Genomic DNA, 13,928 nt, shown 5'->3' on the forward strand with positions numbered 1-13,928 from the left:
GAGGCAGAGTTAGTTGCCTAATATATTTCATACATTTATGAAGACAGTTTGACTTTTCTGGCCATTGAATCCTTCCTGTAATTGTCTAGATTTTATTTAATGATTTTATTCAGTTTCACGTTTTTAAGCTATTTTGCAAGCACATCTCAATTTTCTGTACACTGGAGGCACCTTCTTCATAATCTTCAAAATATTTCTGCCTTTTCTGACAGAATTAGTGAAAAAGTCTTCTCCACACTGTCAATATGATCCAGCGTGGTTTAACAGATTTCTCATGTGGATTTTAGAGCAGCTTTAGAGAAAGCAAGTTCTCTTATATCCGTTAAGTGAATGCTAACCAATTACATTCAATGTATTTAAAAAGGCTTTTGGTGTTTTCTGAAGTTATTCTTCTATTCTTATGTTATGACAGTGTTTGTGACACTGAATCATTTCCAATTCATTTACAGCAAGAAATACAGTAATCATGTTCACAGTAGTCTGAGGAGAGACAGAAAAAAAAAAAAACAAACACAAAAAAAACCCAAACATACACACACACACCTTGGAACACAGAAGAAAGGAAACTGCAGTTCAAATAGCAATACACAGACACCACACCAAGTCCACCATCCAGTCACTCTATTGACTGCAAAAAGGAAAAAGTTAAAGCTTTTGAAATGGAGAATAGTAATATCATCTTACAGTATCTTCTGAAAGCTCCTGGAATATACCAGCCTTTCAAAAATAAGGTTTCATAAACCAAACTCACTTATATTTTCTCCAATTAAAGCAAGCTAGACAAAACATTTAGAAGTCATACAAAAGCAGAAGTAGAACCACATTACAGATTTGGGGTAAATAAATTTAAGTTTTGTATCTGAAGAAACAGAAAATGTCAGAATTTTTAGAAATATACTACCCTAAAATAATAGGAGTGACTGAAATAATGCTATATGATTGACCACAATCAACTAGAAGGAAAAAAAAAAAAAAAAACAAACAAACAAAAAAAACCCTCATGCTTAAAAATCCTTGGGTATTACTGAAGGGACTAAATCTCTCACTGGTCAGTCAGTCAAAAGCAATATGCCCGTGTCAGACTCAGCACCTTCTCAGGAAGCTGCATCATCAAGAAAATCCACAATTACATTGTTTGCCACTCTCCACGTGTCCAGGCACAAAACCACTGTTGTGGGCTTCCTGTTTCAGAAGACTAACATGTAAAATAAAATTAAGTATCTCCTAGACCTAATACGCAGAGCACGCAGTTTTTCAAGCAACTTCTAAAACAAGTCAAGTTTGAATCTCCAGGTGGGGACTCAAAAACATGAAATATTCTTAAAGTCTAATCCTGGTGGCTTTTAGATTGACTATTTGAAGGCATTACTGATTAAAAGCTGCACCATTCCTTTTTAGACTGTGGCAAAGAGGTGAGAAGTTTACACAGTCAAGACATTAAACAAACATATGCACACACACCACACACACACACAATATTGAGGCTACTGAAGAAAAGGCAGATATCACCAACAAGCAGACAAAAAACAGAGTTTGCTGGGGCAAGCTTGAGCCCCAAAATGAATATTCAGCCTATAGCACCTTGCCCTCTCCCTTCCGAGAGGCTGATGGAGGTACAGGGTTCATGTCAGGAAACAAGAGTGGGCAAGTTTCTTCTGGCACAGACCTGCTCTTCCCCTGCTGGGGCCACGCTACAAATTGGAAGCTCTCTTTAAGGGCAAGAACATTAATTTTTTTAGAAAACGTACACAAATACTTTCAGGCATAAAAAGGAGGCAGCGCTTCCAGGAAGCGCTCTCTGGGACATCTTTCCCAAAGACAAGCAGTCAAAGCTCTGAAAGACATGGTCCTCCCCTGCATCCTCCCCATTTTTGCTACCCCAATAGCAAAAGATCATCTCAACCCCCTTCACTTTGGCTCTGGCACATGCCCCAGCCAGGCCTTTCCCCCCAGATGCTCACAAGCTGCTCCCAGGCCCAGGGCCGAGGAACAAAGGTGCGGGCAGAGCCCTCGGTGTCATCTGCACTGCTGCTCACAATCCAACCGGGTGACACGTTCATGAAGTATCTTCCACACACACAACCATACAAGCCCAGAGATGCTCACAGTTTTGTAGTGGCACGAGACCACCAGATAATCCAGGTAATGGCATTTAGAATCCATGGAATGTGGGTTTGTTTCCTAAAATCTTACAACTTAGCCTCTGCTTCTGAAGCTGATGAACTGCATTATCATTCAGCACATATAAAAATCAATATATGATATAGAAGGATATTTCAGACTCACTTCAGTACCTTCAGATGAAACAAAGTTAGTATGACATGTCAGTAATTTCTGCAAAACTATCACAGTCTTGATGGACTCTAAGTCTGATGATGTAGAGAAAAGAATTTATGTAAAAAGTTAATAAAAGTATTTCAATCACAGCTGATCTAACAAGTGAAAAATCATCTGACATCCCTATTCAGCACATTACTAGACAAGAACATCTTACTGTAACACAAAAGAAACTCAGGAAGTTTTGTTTTGGAGGCAGCACAAGGACCAAAGCCATGCCTTTTTTCAGCTGATTCTAATGCTTACGTTCTTCTGCTGTGTTTTCTTAGTGCCCTATAGATCTAAAATTCAAGGCATTCTGCTATAATGGTAGCATCTGGACAGAAATGCCTACAGGAGGCAGGGAATTATCTCCAGGCAGTCATTTTCAGGGCTGGGAGAGAAGGGCCATGTGAAACACCTTCATTTCTGTTCCTCGTAGATCCCTTGTTTTTCCTGTAGTTAAGCTCAAATGTGAGGATCATCATCATCATCTGGACAAGAGAGGAATTCCTCAGCTAAAAAGCAAAGCATGCTTGATTGGGGGAGGGAGGGGAAATAAAGAAAAAGGAGAACAAAAAAAAGAGTGTGCAGACGAGGATGAATACTGGCAGAGAAACCAACCAAGCTGCGATAAACACTTGGAGGGGGACGTGGGGGGAGTACTTGCCACAGCATCCCCATCTTGCTTCTGCTGCAACAGCATCATCTAGCTGGTCTCACTACAGAGCTAAATTGAATAAACTGAACAGGAAGTATAAAGGAAAAAAATAGAAAAGATATGATTTATTATGTACTATAAAAAAACACGGGTTTAACTGTCTGCATTTCAGTACATCCTGACAAGGAGAGGAAAAAAAAATATCAATATTTATCATAAAGCAACAGTTCTCAATAAAAAAAGAAACAAAAAACCAAACAAAACATTAAGCTGCACTTGCTGCTCAGTTAAAAGCACAACTGAAAGCACATTTTGGGAGAAGTAACATGAAGGCACCAATAGATCTTACAAACTTAGAAGTTTGTTGCTAAAATATTTATATAAAACAGACCATCTTTTAAATGCTATGAGAATAGCACATGTGTCCCCCTCTAATGAGTGGCAAAACTAATAAATCAAGAACAGTGAAATCGTGAGCTCCAAGGGGGGGGTCTACCTCTTCATCTGTGACAATTAATGTGTCACCCTCACAGAAGCCTACAGGCAAATTCCTTATGCTATTTTTTTTATGCATGTGTTGTTTTAAAACATATTTCTTCCAAAATTACACTTGACATTTCTTTAATGGAGTGACTTGCACTCCAGCCAATCATCATCATAAATTTAAAGACATCAGACATGATAAAGATCTTCTAAAATTCACCTAATGCTCTATTTTCCTCCCATTATAGAGGCATAACTTATCCCCCCAGAAAAGGCATTGAAGTATCTTTTTTAGTTATTACCAATAACACTCCTTACCCAGGGAGACATTTTTCTCAAGGTTCATCATGAATTTTTCATGATTAAAAGCCATGTAAAATAGTCTGTGGTTGGGACCTATATTCAGGAAACAAGGGAATGTAAATGTAAACAAAGGAATAATGAGGGAATGATAAAATGTAAATACCCAATTCCACAGTAGCACAGAAGTCAAAAGGCTCACCTTAGGGTAAACTTATACTATGCCTAATTTTTAGGTTGGCCCTTGATAAAGATCGCAGCCTGCATCATTTGCCTAGCACTTTAAAGTCGCTTGGTTGCAATTTTCTTTAATACCTTTGCACACTGCTTGTGTGTAAATAGATTTCAATTCATGCTGTTTCCCTGGGTTTTTTTTTTCCTCTCTTACTTTCATCATATATTTTGTGACATCTGCAGACAAGCAGCACTACTCACATAAGTTGTCTTACTAAAAAAATCAGCTGGATCATTCAGCAGACAAAGCCTGAAAGCTTGTCTCTCCCTATAAACGAGAGGAGAAGAGGTTTGTAGCAGTAAATGAGGACTTTGACAAGGAAGCTGCAGCAGTTTTCTGCCAGGGGCAGGACACCATCCTTTCCCAGCCCACTCCTGCCCCAGGACTGCCATCTGGGTAGCTGAGACAGCAGAAGTGGATGCATGTCGTTCCCACACTCACCACAGTTCACCCTCAGCACATTGATTCAAACCAGCAATGAGGGCACCATAATGCTAAATCCTAGGATGGATAATAAATTGTCTGGATTTTATAATGATTCACCTTACAGGAAATAATGACTGTCAATGACATTTTTAATGTAACAGCACTTAAAAACAACCTTTTTTTTGAACCTCGCTTTAAAAGCTGGCAACCTACAGTTTTTGCTCTGCCAATCTACTTTCATAGATAAGCACATGCCACTAGGCACATTACTGAAAAGCAGTCTTTCTTCTGCAGGTACAATGCAAAGCAGGAGGCGAAAAGAAGTGAAGAATTCTTCAACACCTGGGTTTTGCAACATTGATATCTCCACCATCATACATCCAAGCCAGGAGATGCCCAAAATGAGAGAAGGCCAGCATATTACAGGGAAGCAATGAATGGGTCTCAGTTCTGTGAGCTCTGGGAGACAGCATGTCCCTCCTCCTCGGCTGCTATTAGAGGTCAGGAATGAAGATTAAACAAGAATTCACAACTTGACTCTAGCGTCCTACCCAAAGGCTTCAAAGTCCAGCTCTTTCACAGCAGAAATAATTTTGCTGCCTCAGTGACAGCAGTCTCCACAGGCACTGAGCAACGAGGGGGGGGGGGGGGGGGGGGAAACAAACAAAACCAAAAAAAAACCTGCGATGAACAGCTACAAGGTCTTCAGCTATCACACAAATTATTTAGGACTTGAAATCGATGTTTGAGATACACATCCTGGAGTTCTGAATCAAAAGGGAAAAATAAAAACCCACAACTTTTAAAGACAGGAAAAGATGGAAAAGTGTCTCTGACTAGGTTTCAAACTCTCACTACTATTTGTAACATGTTAGAAAATTCAGGAGCACATCTCTTCTTACATCAGGCTCTGCAGCTGTTTCTTTCATTCCAGTGACTCTAGAAGTGACTAACACTGTAAGCATGTGAATGCTACACCACAGCACGACCAGTGCTTACATGCTGGGACCTGAAAGACTTTGGCACCTCCTGGAAAACAAGGTGGTGAGAATCGCATTTGCATGTCAAAGGCTGCTATCAAGTCTCTGGGGGCTGTCCCAGCACTTTTCCAAAGCCTTCTAAGAGTACTAGGAACTTACTGCTGGCTACTCCTTCAAACCATGGAAATCTGGCGCTCACTGAAGAGGAGACAGCTGCCTTGCAGAGACTGCAAGCCCAGGAGGATAGATAGTTGCCACAGAAGGCAAGGTCTTATTTTTTCACATCCCCTGCTACTCCAGCAGCAGGCCACCTGGCACCAGCTGGCCAGGCACTCTCAAGAAGCACAGCAAGAATATAATTTCACAGAGTTGCCTGCTGCCTCCTGACATCCAGGTCCTTGTTGCACAGGTACAGTAACATGCATGTGATTCCTAAAGGCTTCTGATTACAGTCTAAAAGCGGGAAAATAAATAAAATAAAATAAAAAAAAAAAAAAGGGGAAAAAAAAGGCAACAGAAAACCCTGGTGAGGATCCTGTGGAACAGATGCAAGCAGAGGGAACAGAAGAGATCATTATGAGTTTTATTTCTTCTTAGTAACACTAGAGAACTCTACTGGACTACACAAAATTAATGAGGACCTGTATTAAGCATGTAGCCACTCCATCCATATAATGAATACATAGGCACTAAAACCCCCTGCTGCTCTACTCAAAGCAGATGGGGTAATGCTCAGCAGCCCTGGTTCTGAATGCATCTGGTAGTCAAATGTCATCTTTCACAAAGCTCCTTCCCAGTCTCTACACAGAGGCTGTTGGTGTGGCTCCTTCAGCTACAGCCGACACAATGCAAACCCCCAGTAACCATCAGAGAATGAAGCTCTAACACACTTAAAACCTGAGCAGCAGTTAAAATATGGCTTCCTCACCTTGTCTTGCAATAAGAAAACAAGATACCTTGGACTGGATTTGAAAATTGCTGAACGAGCTTACTCAAAGAAATGATGTGAGCCATGTACCTGCAAATACACCAGAGATCAGCAAAATAAATAGGACTCGTGACCAGAAAAGTCTGGCTTTTGTTGAAATGCTTGCTTCATCACCAGTGGAAAAAATAATCACTGCCACAACACCGGAGGACAGTTTTAAGTACGCATTACTTCACAATTAATATTTGGCATGATATTGTCCACTCTGACTTACAGCTTTCCTATATGTTAACTAGTTGTTTGGGGTTTTTGTTTGGTTTTGGTTTGTTTTGTTTTTGTTTAAAGAGGACGATGCTCTGTATGTCGTTTATTCCCCGGAAATAGCGACAGCTAAGAATTCTGCACAAGAAATGTTTGTGAAACAGCGGACGTTAATGAATACCTAGGGACTCTTGTTACAGCAATCGGTGACAACAGAGCAACGGTTAGTGCAAATGCATCTTTAAAGGCCCTTTCACATGCGCATGGCCGCACTCGGAGGGGGCCAGCCCGGTCCCGGGCCGGCCTGGGGGAGCCTTTGTCCGCAGCGAGCGAACGGCCGAGCCCACGCACGCCCGGGGGCACGGGTGGGAGGGCAAGAGACCCCGCGCAAAACAGCGCGCAGGCTCCGCGAGACGCGTAAAGGCGAGGTGACGCGTAATCCGCGCGGTCCACTGGAGGAGTGCGTGGCCGTGACGGTGCCACGGACACGCGGGTGGGAGCGCGGCCGCGGGCAGCCGAGAAACGCTTGCCGGTTCAAAATGGCAGCCGCAGCCCCGCTCCCCGCCCCGACGATTTGACCCAGAAAGCAGCAATATGGCAAAAGTTTACACTTGAAATGAAATAACCTTCATCACCAGGAGCGGTTTTTCACTGGGCTCCCAGCTGTCGCCAAAAGGCCTCTCAAAAAAAACCCAACCAACCACAAAAAACAAAAGCAAGTGACCACTGTGAGAACACAGCAGGACCCAGCGTGCAGGCAAGGCCCGTTAAACTAGCCACAAAATTCAAGTACTTTATTCCTCATCTTTCTTTGGGATAACAGCTACACTGCAAGTGAGAGGAGATTAAAATACTTCGTTATGTAAACAGAGGCAAAACTGTAATTTTCACTTGATTGCATTCCTTTAAAACACCAATTTCAGCATACCGTTCTGTAACAAACTTGTTCAGATTATGATCTAAATCCATACCACAAATGCTTCCCGTGATCAAAATACTGTTTATAAAACATGTACAAATCCTTGAAAGAATATGTAATGGCTTTAAGGGATAAACGCAACTTTTAAAAACCCCGACTTTTTAGAAATGTATTGCCCTCAATTTGCATAACATTACTGACTCCAAAATCTTCAAAACATAATACAATTCATTAATCGCCTACCCGTTATCAACACTCACCATGTAATACATGCTTTAATTTCATGCCACCTTGCATTGGCCAGGGGCAAAAAAAAAAAAAAATAAATTTGAAATACTAAAATACATGACTCGCCACTGAAGTCCAAATAAGATGTTTGTATCTAATTCTGCAAGTTTATTGCTTTACAAGCTGGTTATGAACAAGGATGAAGCTTTCTAAAAAGGTTCTTTAAAGCATTTTATTATTCAGCAGTTATATTATTCAGCAGTTTTCTAAAACTATTAAATTACGCTCCCATTTCCCACCCCCCTCACAAATTGTAGGTCTTTGTTAAACATTCTTTTAGCTTTTACCATGGCAAAGAAAAAAAGCGATGAATTGTGGGATGCCTCTTACTCTGGGGGAAAGGTTTTGAATAGAACAGCTGTCCAGAGGCCAGGCAAAAACCCACTCTCCTCTGAGAATAAGGAGCTTTTTGTGGGGAAGGAATAGGAACGCCGAAGAAGAATTTATGGAATTAGGTAGATACAATGGGGAGTACAAAGAGAGGACTTCAGTCAAGAGGAAAGGGGGGAAAAAAAAGGTACTGCAAAGGAGAAGGGAGACATCACCAGCCAGAGTAGTAGTGAGCAAAAAACCTGAAACAGTTGTTCGATAAAATTATATACAGAGTTGCCGGACTGAGAAGGGGAGGAATCTGCGGTGACCTTGGCCCCGCAAGCACTCCGAGCGTGGGCCCGTGCCATGGCAGGGGCTCCCTTTCGCTCTCCTGTCCACAAGCTCACGCCACCCCCACAACAACAAACCACCAGTGGGTGGGTGAGGCACCCACCAGGAAGGTGGGAAATGGGGGCTTGGCTCTTTCTGTAGGGAAAGAGAGCTGGGAACCCAGCATTCACTTCAAAAGGGCCTATTTTAGAGGAAAATGGAGGCCACGGCTCAGATCATGTGGCCCAGTATTGCAGGCCTGTGCTGGGGCACGCTCTGGGTCCTATCGACTGCAAGATGTTAAAACAAAGCTTTTGTCAAAACATATCACACTTGCCTCTTACACGCATCTTTCTTGCCTCATAAAGAAGGGGGGGGGGGGTTGGGGGGGAAATGTAGTTCTCAGACAGTGAATACCTGCATAACAAGCAGGTTTCACACTTCCAGATAGCACCTAAAAAATCCTGTGTTGCACAGCTCTGGAGCGGGCATCCTTGTTTAAGGGTTATTTAGTGCTTATGAACACAAGATCGAGGTGCCCAGGTGGAAGGTACTTCACTTGTTAACCCATTTCCTTGCCCAGAAGCTGCTGCCTGACAGGGAGGGAGTGCAGCATCCTGCACAGAAGGCCTGCATGCCTCTATAGCTACGTGGGAGCTACCATAAAATAAGAAATTTTCAGCAGTTTACTTTAATGTGATGTACCCCATCACATACTTACACAAATAATTTATTCTATACATTGTAACAAATTACAAAATGTTAATGCAGATGCAGAAGTCACACAGGTACAAGCCTGCAACTTTGCACTGTGATTAAAAATGTAGTTTTCAGTTACACTTCTTCATATTTCTCAGTCAAAACAGACATAAGAGGAAGTCGCAGGTATTGGAGCTTATGAACTTTCTTAAATCTGAGCTATGAGGTTGGTTAAGTGCACAGTGATCAAATGCCTGAAACTGGATTTTTTTTTTTCCCCTGTGTTGGTGGTGGAAGGTTACCCACCACTCACTGCTTCAGAGAGGGTATTTCTTCCCTACGCTGCATTAACAGTGGGACTAAGAACGCAGTACCTCAAACAGAAAGTGGATGTTATCCAAAAAAAAACAACAACAACAACAAAAAAAAAACACTAAAAAAAAAACACAACTGCCACACACAACCTGAGGCCCCGCTTGATTAAAATATTTCCACACCATGGAAGTTTGATGTTATTTAAGCACATATTTTCCATACGTCACTGGAGCAAGGCTGGTTGGTATGCAATCCATCAAAAATGCTGAGCAGCAGAAATGAAGCTTGTTACCCCATGCATAAACGGTACTCAGAGACTTGACCCAGCAAGAGTGCTGCAAGATCAACTCCCAGCTTTTCCTGCCAAGCACCCCAATACCATTAGCACCTAGAGTGATGCTCTCCAATCCTCTGAAATAGGCACTGGCCTGTATGACAGAGAATTAGTTTCACTGCACCTGCACTGCAGACAGGAGATAAGTTACAATAATTTGTCAGGATTAACCTTTTGATAAAGCATACATTTTTCTAGATGTTGAAGTACTTTATAAAGGTGCAAACATTCATTTATACTAAGCAAATGCTGCATCAGCAGTTTGACAGTAGCAAAAATTCTGATGCCAAGAATAACTATTACTCTGCTGGCCTTAATCTCTATTGCAATAAAATGAAGCTTGGCATTCCAGCATAGCAAAATATGATTCATAACTAACCATCATTCTTGTTTAGCTTTGGAAATGCCAAACAGCATAATTAACAGGAGACATTTGTGAGTTCACACATTCCAGGTGTAGAGATTTATGTGGACTCTGCATCAAACATTGACAAGTTATTTGTAGCCACGTGTTTTAAAGCTGCCGTTGTAGTTTCATCATAGTCAGTTCAGCTAAACAGAATGAGTCACATCTCAACAGTGCAGTTAGGGATCCTGACCTTATCCAAGATAACAAATAAAACATAATCTTGGTTTGGTATCTTTTCACATTCCAAATCCAGCTGTTTATAAACATATCAATAAAAAAGTTCTATGGGCTGTTGCTCACATGCAACTTTTATTTTTTCTCAAAAAACAGCCTCTAGAAACCTACGGCAAATGTTACCCCCATTCTCACCACCTACGTTTGTATTTCCAGTGCTTTTCTTCAGTCTACTGAAGTAGGCAGGTATTTTTAGCCATATTTAAAAATTGATTAAAGTAAATACTCCTACAGCATTTCCATTTGAAGACTACACATCCCACATGCTCTTCCGCTGGATCAAACCACACGTACTACGGTGCCAAAATATTTTCTTGCAAAACAGACACATCCAAGCATCACCCGACCAGAAGCTACCCTGATATTCTGCCAAGATCCCAAAGCAACAACTAGTAACTATGAAATACAGTAATCTGCCTTGCTAATACAGAGGGGAAACCCTTCCACGCAGAAAGCACAGGCCCTGGGTATGACACTGCACCACGCTGTGAATCCGCATTCATCGCAGGCCATACCCATATAACAGAGACGCAAGAAGCAGGATTGCTTGGTAGATTATCATGTGCTTCATTAAACCTGCTCTGGTTCTCACTTTTTCTTTGTGATAAAGAAAAATCTATTGAGGAACACTCTGACATCCAAAAAGCAACTCTGTTTTCGGTTTAAACTTGCCAGCAACAAATACTTTGATAAATTCAACAGTATTGAAACATTTTAACAGTATTTGCACTCACACATAAGAATATGCCTAATTACTAACAACATTAGGTTTACCAGCCTTCAAACTTCCTGCTGTCTCTATTCTAAACAAAATTATTTCCAGTACTTTTTACGTTGAATGACTACCTTGCTCCCTTCTTTGGGGCATGCAGAATACCTAAATATACATCAAACTGTCAGAATCACATTTACAAACAGTAGCATATCAGAAATACAGTCTCTGGACAGAATACATATCCATCTATCGGCTATGACTAACACCATCCCATACTGCAATTCAAGAAAGTGCTTTCTATTCAGAAAAAGAAAATCTAGACCTCGATATTGGCCTTCAGAGGAATTAATGTAACCACACATTTAAATGCTTTGCTAAAATTATGCTTGATTATTATGCCCACTGCATGGACAGGTCTACCAGCACGTAGCAAGCAATGGATGCAGAAATTAAGGCACACAGGTTTTCTCTTCTTGCTTGGAATGGGGGGAAGGTTTGGTTTTGTTTGACCTTTTGGGTTGTGAAGGGAGAAAAGAAAAAAAAAAAAAAAAGACCAACAAAGTAGAAGACAGAAAGAGACCATCTAGGGGGTTTGTTGGGAAAATCCAGTTTTTAATCCTCTGTTCTTAAAGAAAAATTTTCTTATAAACTGTCGCTTTCTATTTACTGTTTCTGCTCTTGATCTACAGAAAATTAGAGCAACGTTCAAAAGAAAAGATCCCATTAACTGAAAACCATAGATAAAATGCTGCTAAACAAAAGGAAGTTCTTTACTGACAAAGTGGAAGTAAAGGAAAAAAACCTCACATAGAGAAAGCGTTCATTGCTTAGATGAAAACCTGGATACCAGATTCATCACTGTGTTGCCCAACAGAAAAATTTCTTTCTAAGCAAAGAGAAAACTATGTTCATATCCTTCAAATATTTGTACAGATCCTTAACCCCTACCCTATTATTAATGCCACTAAGTTCACAAGCTTCCACAAGCAGTTACAAAATACAGACTAAGATACATATTTTGTTCATCTCTGAATCCTTTCAAATGGGTCTCTAACTTCAACAGAGAGGGGATAAAAGGCAGCTAAAGACAATAAAAGAAATATTGCTTATCTATAGCCTTGTGTAATTTTTTCCAATATTTATAAAAATAAATAAAAAGGAAACACCCTTCATACTCTTACCTTAATCACATTATTTTAGTAAAGGACTTAAAATCAACAGTTTTAATCACCATTTCCATCAGTCTAAAAAAAAAAAAAATAAATAAAAGTAAATTCAGGCTTGCTTTGTATTTGCTTAGTTATTTTCCTTAAGAAAAAAAAAAAAAAAAAACACAATTCTTATAGTAGTGACCTTCAAGACATTTTCATTTGAAATTAATTATTATCCTCACAATAACTCTAGCACTTTGCCAAAAATTCTATTTGTATTTACTGAATGTGATTGACTCTGTTGGTGACCATGCCCCACAGTGTTTAGAATTAGTGTATCTTCACCTACTACACCTGCTAAAAGATGAAAAACAGGCTCTCATGTCTCCTCTTCCAATTTGCTCTTAATTCTGAATGGAATAGCTACTATACTGAAATAAATGGAAAGAAAATATTCCCTCTCTATGAGCAGACTGCCTTTGTCAAATGCTCATACCTCAGGCATAAATCCAGCAGCCTCCCACAACTCAACAAGATTATTTTTCTCCAGAAGTTCCACAGTCATTTTATTATTTTTTTTTTTACTTCCTATGATTTTCTCAAGCCTAAATAAGCTCATGTCTCTCTCGCCAGTCAGTTTTAAACTCAATGCTATTTCAAGAAAATAGTGAACTATTAGATGTTATTTCAAAATAAAAATATTTTCATCAACTGAGTCTTTCAGAAAGGGGTCTTTATAAAGAATAGTTTGCATTTTTATCTTTAAGTGAAAGTGTGTGTTTTACAGCTTTTCTCCCTGGTCACACAATCAACTGTTTTATTACTGCATTTGGATACTGAAAAGAAACAGGAAGAAAGTGAAGCCTACCCAACCGTTTTGTACAAAAACCACCCAAACCTTGGAACTGAATTATCAACAGTCCCTCATTTTGTTTCTCTACCTAACATTTCTTTGTACTCCTACACCAATTTAGCCTTTTTTTTTTTTTAATACAGAAATATTTTCCTTAAGTGACAGCAGTTGAAACAAAACTGGTTTTATACTGGCAAACAAAAACTAGCCAAACACAAAGCTAATGGAAGTAACAAAAACGCAGAGTAGATGTATTTACACACTATGGAAGGTAACACCGTCCCACCCATATCTCCATGACAGCACAGATACACTTAATACCTTGACTTCACTCCTGACACTGAAATCCTCCCTTGGGACCATTTCCACTACAAACATTGTATATGTATCCTTATTTGTCTGTAGAGAGGGTAAAACCAGTCTTTCAGTTACGCCATGGGGAAAAAACAAACAAACAAAACAAAAAACCCCAAACAAACAAAAACACCAAGAACCCCACAACCCCAAAGGCCTGTGGACAACAGCCTGGAAGGGAACAAGGAAAGGCTTCACACACTGCTCTGCAGGATCTTCATTTCAAAGTTTGCACAAATAAAATCATTAAATAGAAAGAATGAGACATGCATTCGTTTTCTAGGTCCTACAGCTCATGTTTCAGTGAGGAAACGGGATAATATGGAACTTGGGCCTGCTGTTCTCCAGCCAGCACAGGCACCCCTAGTTGCTCACCTTTAATCCCCCCCAGACCAGCCTCTCACTAAGCTCCTGACCTGCCCCAC

The 13,928-nt window shown here is 40.4% G+C and overlaps 1 long non-coding RNA gene across 5 annotated transcripts in view; it reads right to left on the bottom strand.

Annotated features, from left to right (window-relative positions):
- The window catches only part of LOC116963168, a 264,806-nt gene that overhangs the window by 225,632 nt on the left and 25,246 nt on the right, over positions 1 to 13,928 (bottom strand). Inside the window, exon 3 of one of the 5 annotated variants that reach the window (XR_006166886.1) lies at positions 12,327 to 12,389. The exons of the other annotated variants lie outside the window; for them this stretch is intronic. This is a non-coding gene — a long non-coding RNA (uncharacterized LOC116963168). The remainder of the gene's footprint in view (positions 1 to 12,326; positions 12,390 to 13,928) is intronic. 5 annotated transcript variants of the gene reach the window in all.

This window comes from Tyto alba, unplaced genomic scaffold (assembly GCF_018691265.1).
Source record: "Tyto alba isolate M040663 unplaced genomic scaffold, T.alba_DEE_v4.0 Super-Scaffold_48, whole genome shotgun sequence".
NCBI lineage: Eukaryota > Metazoa > Chordata > Aves > Strigiformes > Tytonidae > Tyto > Tyto alba.